The following is an 8559-nucleotide window of genomic DNA, read 5'->3' on the forward strand; positions in this document are numbered from 1 at the left end:
ATTTCTATTATATATTTTATATTATTTATATTTACATTTATATTTGTATTATGTTGTATATGGCTACATTACCTGTGTACTATAGTTCTGTGAGGAGTGGTAATACACTGTATATTCATTAGTTATATTTTATATGACTATGTTTATAGGTTATTGTATATGGCTACATTTCTATTTGATATTTGTTAGAGTGGGTATTTGCCGTACACTGGTAAACCATGAGAGCAGCCCTCAGGATCAGAGCTTTGTCATATTTCATCTACAGCAGCGGCCTCACACCACTAATATTAACATTTCCATGGCAACCGGAATTCTAAGACTCATTATTAGGTGCAGCCTAAACAGCTCTAATTTTGTAGCCATTTTCCTTTGCTCAGTGAATGAATGCAGAGAAACCAGCGTCCAAGTCTCGCCCTGTAATTGCCTCTTATAAATGGCATTATGGCAAGCACTGCAGCAAAGAATGGACACTGTATAGGAGAGAAAGCACAAAACATGTACAGTAATGAAATCTGAAGTCTTTGTCAGGTCATGGCTCAGAAAAATATTCAAAAATTGGCATTTTATCTGTCAGAAAAACAAGTAGCTTTTGCTTGTATTGATTGTTATGTTACATATGTGTGAGCTATAATAAGGCAGATTTATTAACCCCTTAGTGACCGGCCTGTTTTGGGCCTTAATGACCGAGCTAAATTTTGGAAATTTGCCATGTGTCACTTTATCAATGAATAATTCTAAACAGTATAGGGCATCCAAGCGATTCTGATATTGTTTTTTCGTGACATGTTGTACTTTACTGAGAAGGCAAAATTAAACTGATATAACTTGCACAAATTTATTAAAAAACTCGCAAATGCTGAACATTTTTAAATTTTTTCCATTTTCAGCTGCAATATTTTACATATAAACAATAATACAGGGCAAAAAAATTAGTAGTTATATATTTCCAGATGTTCCCTTTGTGTTTCAAGCATTTTTGAAATAATTTAAGCATATTTGAGTAATTTAGACAATTTACAAGTTTATAAGCAAATTTTGAGTATGTGATTTTTTTCCTGTACCAAGCTATGTTTGCAGACAGTATCATTTTAAAGGCAGTTGTTTTACACACAACACATGAAAATAAAGAAAAACTGGGGGCGTGGTTTGAACATGGCGGCGTAAAGAAGCTTACCTCTACAGCTCCCTAGCCCTCAGGCAGCTACTCGCTCTCCCACCGGGTTCCTACCCTCCTCTGACCCTCCGGCGGCTATGGTGAAGCGCCGGGGTCGCAAGGCGCTGTCCTCCTCAACGGCTGTGCTGCAGATGGACCGCTTTTTGCTGGCCACAGCTTCTCCCCCGATGACACGAGCAGATGGGCCTACAATGGCGCCGGCGCGTGCCGAAGCAGGGCCACAAGTACGGTAGATGGCGGCAGTGTCTTCTCCCAGTGCGGCTCCTTCCTCCACCTCCGTGATGCCGGTTCCCAAGAGCTCTGGGGGTCAAGATGTAGGGCACTCAGGGCGGCCGCTGACAGCTCTCTCTCCTGCCCTGTATGAAGTCGGCGATCCTGGTGAGTCGGCCCCCCCTCCTCCTCCCCCGGCCTTGGTTCCATCTCTGTCTGCAGCTGTGCCTCTGCAGCTCCTGCCTCCTCATCCTGCAGCAAGGCCTTTGGCTCTATGGGCTGCCCTCCTCTCCCTCCTGGGCCCTTGCAACCTCCCCCTGCTGCTGTTGGACAGTCCCTCTCTCATCTGCACCATCAGCCTCTTCCAGAGCATACTGGTGTGGAGTCCAGTGTCCCTCCATCTGCACTGTATCTCCCCTCTGGCTCCCCCTCAGTGTCCCTCCAGGTTGTATCAGCTGCCCCTATGGAGGTGGCAGCCACCTCGCTACGGCATTTACAGTGGGGACCCAGTCCCATCGCGTCCACTTCTTCGTCCGCCACACCTGTTTCCTCCAACCTGGATCTGAAATGCACCTCCATCCCTGCTGCCCGGTACACTCCACCTCCTGAGGACTCCTCTGATTCTTCACAGCGGGATGCCTCATCGCGGTCACACTGCTCTAAGCACCCTAAACTCTCTGACATCTGGCAGCTTCTTCACGCTTTACCTACTAAAATGGACTTGGAGGCTTTGGTCCGCAGAGTTGAGGAGCGACAAGAAAAGTTTATGGCGCAATTTAGAGCTGAGATCCAGTCTCTGTCGGCGCAGGTCACCGCTCAGCAACAGGTGACGACTGCCCTGGACCACCAACTGACTGCTGTGGAAAAATTGAAAAAATTGGCTTCTCAACATCAGTTTAACCGCCAAGTCTTATTGCAGGTTGATGACCATGAGAACAGAGGGTGCAGAAATAACATAAAGTTGCGGGGTGTCCCGGACTCCATTCAGTCTTCTGAGCTACGGGAGGTTGCTACTACTGTCTTTAACGCTGTCTTGGGCCGTCCTCCTGACACTGGGATTAACATCGACCGGGTCCACCGTGTCATTGGTGCGCGTAAGTCGTCTGCTTCGGGACCACGAGATGTCCTCTGTTGGATCCACTTCTATAGGGAAAAGGAGGACATTATGCAGGTGGCCTGGCGTCATGGCCCCGTTCTCTTTCAGGATTTCCCAATACAGCTTCTTCCTGATGTATCCCGCCGTACCCTGGCCATGAGACGTCTCCTCAAGCCTGTTCTGCAGTCGGTCCTGGACGCTGGGGCTACCTACCGATGGGGTCACCCTTTTCATCTCCAAATTCGCCGCAATGGAGCCGTATTTGCTCTTCATTCTCCTGAACAGTCCGTTGCCCTGGCCCAATTCCTGGACTTACCCGATCTTCACCTTCCGGACTGGCTAGTCTACCCTCTTCCAGCTACCGTGGCCGCTGGTCGTTCTTCTTCTCCTCCTCTTCCTCGTCGGAGGCGTCAGGCGGCTGACTCCCTGCGACCTCCAACTTAGAGTCTTGCTGTGGCTTTAACTTCCTCTGGGACTTGCTTTCATTATTGGTTCCTATTTGTGCCTTTGTATATTTTACTCACGCTTTCTTTCTTTTTGTGTCTCTCGATTTCACTGCCTTGTCCTGCCGGCGGCGTCTGTGGGTCTCATCCTGCGGTGGCCTCCGGTTGTGTTTTCTGTTTACTCTCCTCCACTTTGGGTGTGGGCGTGCCGTGGCTGGTTGCGTTTCATCCCTGGGGTTCTTCTTTACTCTTTGGCTCCGCCTGCCGTGGTGTGCTCCTCTTGGACTGTGTGGAGAGCTCTGGTGGTCGCTAGGCCAGGTCGGGTTTTCTCAGGCCTGTTCCCCGGTTTTCTGTTTACCTTTTGCCCAGTTGACATTTCATTTTGTTGCTTGGGGGTGTGGGTAGCGTTCCATTGTCTTCTGCCTCCCCCACAACCACTTAGGTTTGGCAGCTCTTTGGGGGCATTCCGCGGCGTGCCCCCGAGACCTGCGTGAGTGGGTAATTTTCCCACTGTTTTTGTGTTGTCCGATCCGGATTAGCTTGAATCGGAAGGGTTTTTCCCTTTTTACTTTTCCCTTCTGTGTTTGTCTTGTTACTAGTTGTTCGTCCTGTCTCTACTTTTCTCCTGATCTTTTCCCTACCTTCTTGTCTCTTTTCTCTCTTATTCCCCCCCAGCCCCTATCTCCGTCCGTGGACTCCATGGCCTTTGCTCTGTTTAGCACCTATGGTCCTAATACTCCATACGCCCCTTTTCCCCTCGCCTACTATGGGATGTGAGAGTCCATGTAGCCTCTTCTCCTTTACCGCGTTTTTGAATAGGTTCGGTCCTGACCCTTTCGCCCTCTAGCTCTGTATCGTGGTTGTGGTCTTGATTCTACCTCTGGAGGGGTCGTGTATCGGCTACTCTCTCCGTTACTTAATAGTCCCATGCGGCTTACTTTTTTCTCTATCCCGAGTCCCCTTAGTTTTGACGGACTATTGCGCGAGAGGCCTGTGTGGTGGCCTAGGCCCTATGTCAGGGTTCCCTTCGCTACAGAGACCTGGTTGGTTGGTGTACTTTATGTGACCATTGGTTTCCGGGACAGGGCTCGGAGCTGATCTCCTCTCCCTCTTCCCCCTTTTTGTTCTCTTTCCCTCTTTTCCTTCCTCATTGGTTTTGTCACTCTCCCAGTCTTTGTTCTCCCTCTTTTGTGTACTCAGTCTGTGTTTTATATGTTTGGCCATGTTTCTCTGTTCACTTTACCGGTGTGGGTTGGTTTGCCTTGACCTTTCTGTATATCAGTTATGTTTGGCCTATTTTTTGTCGGTTTAAAAATAAAGAATTTATAAAAAAAAACAAAAGAAAAGAAAGAAAAACTCCCCAAATTAGATGACCCCATTTCTCCTGTGTTCAAAAGTGTACTCTTTGTGGCCTTAATCCTATGTACGTACACACAGTAGGGCCCAAAAAGAATAGAGCACCAACTGGATTTCGACACAATTTTTGCTTCAAAATGGTTCAGATCCATTGCACATTCAAACAAGATTTGAGTTACCAAAACAATTGAAAACCCCAATAAATGACACCATTTTATAAACTAGACCCCTAGTCACTAGCCAAACTGAAAGACTGTCCTTTTGCTGCTCTCCTTGACACCAATTGTGCTGGTAGCCCCACTCTGTTCTTGTGTACTGTCCCACAGGCTCCTGTATTTGCAGCATGGAGACCTCTGTACAAGGGGGCACTGGTATAGAAATTGTCAGTATACATATGATACCCTAAGTGGAGAAAGAGAATCATGAGTTGCCAGACAATTTTCCCACTTGTGTCAATGCTCTCTGCACACCCTGAAAGAGATTTGGCGGTCCCTACCCTTTGTGAGAGAGTGAAGGGTGTGTTCTGGGAAGACAGGTACATTCCAGCCAGGCACCTAAAGGGGGGATATACTAAAAAGAATGAAGAAAAAGAATAAAGAAAAAGAATGAACATTATTACCAATGGGGAAAGATGTAAAATAAAGATTTTCTGAGCTTTCTAGGTTAAAAAGAACTGGAATGAACAGGATATATCTGTAGTGTATAGTGGAATGAACATATATTCCATAGAAACAGATGTATAATACTTTTCCTGTGCTAGATACACCAGGAATGAACAGGATATATCTGTAGTCTATAGTGAAATGAGCACATATTCCATAGAAACAGATGTATAACACTTTTCCTGTGCTAGATACACCAGGAATGAACAGGATATATCTGTAGCCTATAGTGGAATGAACATATATTCCATAGAAACAGATGTATAATACTTTTCCTGTGCAAGATACACCAGGAATGAACAGGATATAGCTGTAGTCTATAATGGAATGAGCATATATTCCATAGAAACTGATGAATAATACTTTTCCTGTGCTAGATAGAGCAGGAATGAACAGGATAAATCTGTATTCTATAGTGAAATGAACATATATTCCATAGAAACAGATGTATAATACTTTTCCAGTGCTAGGTACACTAGGAATGAACAGGATATATCTGTAGTCTATAGTGAAATGAGAATATATTCCATAGAAATAGATTTATTATACTTTTTCTGTGCTAGATACACCAGGAATGAAAAGGATACATCTGAATTTTTTTTCAATATGGCCAGATAGACCCCAGGTGAAAACAAAAACATCCACTCCCCACCGTGGTTCCTGCACGTGGTTCCTAGAGTCTGCCTCTGTGGTCTTCATTATTTCCTGGTCTGGGACCTGGCATGTGACACAGCAGTTCTACTCTGGCAGTCATTGGCAGAGGTCGGACACCACTACAACCATTTTAAGACATGCCCAGTCCTGAGTTTCCCTTTAGATTATGTTCTCACTTGGGAACATTTCCGTGAAAGGCGGTCGACTCATTATACACAGCCACAAATAGTGATCATTATTTGTGGTCGTCCATATAAAAATATAAATAACAAAAAAAACATGCCATAATTTGAAAAATAGGGGAAAAAATCCTCTACAGCCACATGTGGCTATAGATATATACAGATATATCCTATTCATTCCTACTCTATTTAGCACAGGAAAATTATTATACATCTGTTTCTATGGAATATACGCTCATTCCACTATAGACTACAGATATATCCTGTACATTCCTGGTGTATCTAGCACAGGAAAAGTATTATACATCTGTTTCTATGGAATATACGCTCATTCCACTATACACTACAGATATGTCCTGTTCATTCCAGGTGAATATAGCACAGAAGTATTATACATCTGTTTCCATGGAATATAATTTAATTCCACTATAGACTACAGATATATCCTGTTCATTCCTTGCCTATTTACCACATGAAAAGTATTATACTTCAGTTTCTATGGAATATACACTCATTCTACTATAGACTACTGATATATCCTGTTCATTCCTGGTGTATCTAGCACAGGAAAAGTCTTACAAATCTGTTTCTATGGAATATATGTTCATTCCACTATAGACTACAAATATATCGTTCATTCCTGGTGTATCTAGCACAGGAAAGGTGTTATACATCTGTTTCTATAGAATATATGTTCATTCCACTATAGACTACAGATATATCCTGTTCATTCCTGGTGTATCTAGCACAGGAAAAGTCTTACAAATCTGTTTCTATGGAATATATGTTCATTCCACTATAGACTACAGATATATCCTATTCATTTCTGGTGTATCTAGCACAGGAAAAGTGTTATACATCTGTTTCTATGGAATATATGTTCATTCCCATATAGACTACAGATATATCCTGTTCATTCCTGGTGTATCTAGCACAGGAAAAGTGTTATACATCTGTTTCTATAGAATATATGTTCATTCCACTATAAATTACAGATATATCCTGTTCATTCCTGGTGTATCTAGCACAGGAAAAGTCTTACAAATCTGTTTCTATGGAATATATGTTCATTCCACTATAGACTACAGATATCGAAGGATTATGTAGATAATCTTGTTTCCCTTAGTCCTAACAGCGGCACAATGTGGGGGTATTTCGTGCCCCTGTGTGCTGGTAGGACAGGCGGAGTTTTAATTAGCCATGTATTAATTTCACATGGCTCGTTCCCTTTAAGAGGGCACAGATACCTCCCCCCTGTGTGTAAATAACAAGTAATAATACATACATTTCAAATAAACAACAATAGGGGGGGAATCCTTGTGCCGCTGTTAGGACTAAGGGAAACAAGATTATCTACATAATCCTTCGTTCCCTGTCGTCCTTACCAGCGGCACAATGTGGGGAAATAGCAAGTAATCCCCATAAGGGTGGGACATTAAACACAAGCAGAATGTAATACAGTGCGCCCGAAGGCAGTAGCTTCTGAGCTATACCGATCAAGTCGGTAGTGCTTCACAAAAGTCGATTCTGAAGACCAGGATGCTGCTGCACAAATCTAATCCAAGGCAAGAGCCTTGATTTCCGCCCAAGAGGTCGACACTGCCCGTGTCCAGTGGGCCCTTAGGACAGTGGGCGGAGGTAAGTTCTGTTTCACAAACGCCAACTTGATTGCTTCCTTCACCCAGCGGGAGATGGTTGCTTTAGAAGCCTTGCGGCCTTTATGGCAAACTACATAATTTATTAATAAGTTTTCAGATCTCCTGAAAGCGCGTATGCGCTGAAGATAAATCTGCAGGTTCTGGACTAAATCCAGAGTATGCCACCTCTCCTCCTCAGGGGAAGTGGGTACTGGAAAAGGTTGGCAGGCAAATGAGCTGACACACATTTGCCCTAGAAGAAACCTTAGGCCTGAACCCTGGCAGAAATCTTAACTGAACACGGTCTTCAAAGAAGGCAATGTAAGGAGCTTCCGATGAGAGTGCTTGAAGCTCCCCTACTCTTTTTGCCGAGGTGACAGCGAGGAGAAAAGATACCTTATAGGTCAGCCACTTTAGATCCACCTCCTCCAGGGGTTCGAATGGAGCAACACAAAGTGCCTTTAGGACCATGTTGAGGTCCCATTAATGGACAGGAGCAGATACTGCTGGTCTCAGCCTAGTTGCCCCTTTGATAAAGGTGCTCACTAAAGGATCTTGAGACAACCGCCTCCCCAGATAGGCGGACAGAGCGGCCACATGTACCTTCAGGGTAGAAGCTGCAAGCCCTCTGTCTAGGCCGTCCTGAAGGAAATCCAGGATCGCCCTCACAGGGGGATCGGAGGAGTCCACTTTGTGATCCGTGCACCAGGCCTGGAAAATATTACCGACCCTACGGTAATTCTTATTGGTAGAGTTGGCCCTGGCGCTGGCTAAAGTCCTTAGGACGCCTTCAGACAGTCCTCTATTCCTTAATAGGGACTGGTCAACCTCCAGGCTGTCAGATTGAATCTCCTCAGATCGTGGTGTCTCAGCTCTCCTTGTGTCACCAGATCTGGGAGGGGGGAAGCCTCCAATACCTGCCTTGACTCATCCACATGAGCTGGGCAAACCAAGTCCTTTTCGGCCAGAACGGGATTATGGCAACTCCCGAGACTTGGTCCTGTCTGATTTTCATCAATACCTTGGGTATGATGGAAACTGGAGGGAAAATGTATATCAGCCTGAACCTCCATGGGATGGACAGGGCATCCACTGCCAAGGCATTGTCCTCCTGGTACAGAGAACAGAAGGTTTCCACCTTGGCG

Source organism: Leptodactylus fuscus, chromosome 2 (genome assembly GCF_031893055.1).
Source record: "Leptodactylus fuscus isolate aLepFus1 chromosome 2, aLepFus1.hap2, whole genome shotgun sequence".
NCBI lineage: Eukaryota > Metazoa > Chordata > Amphibia > Anura > Leptodactylidae > Leptodactylus > Leptodactylus fuscus.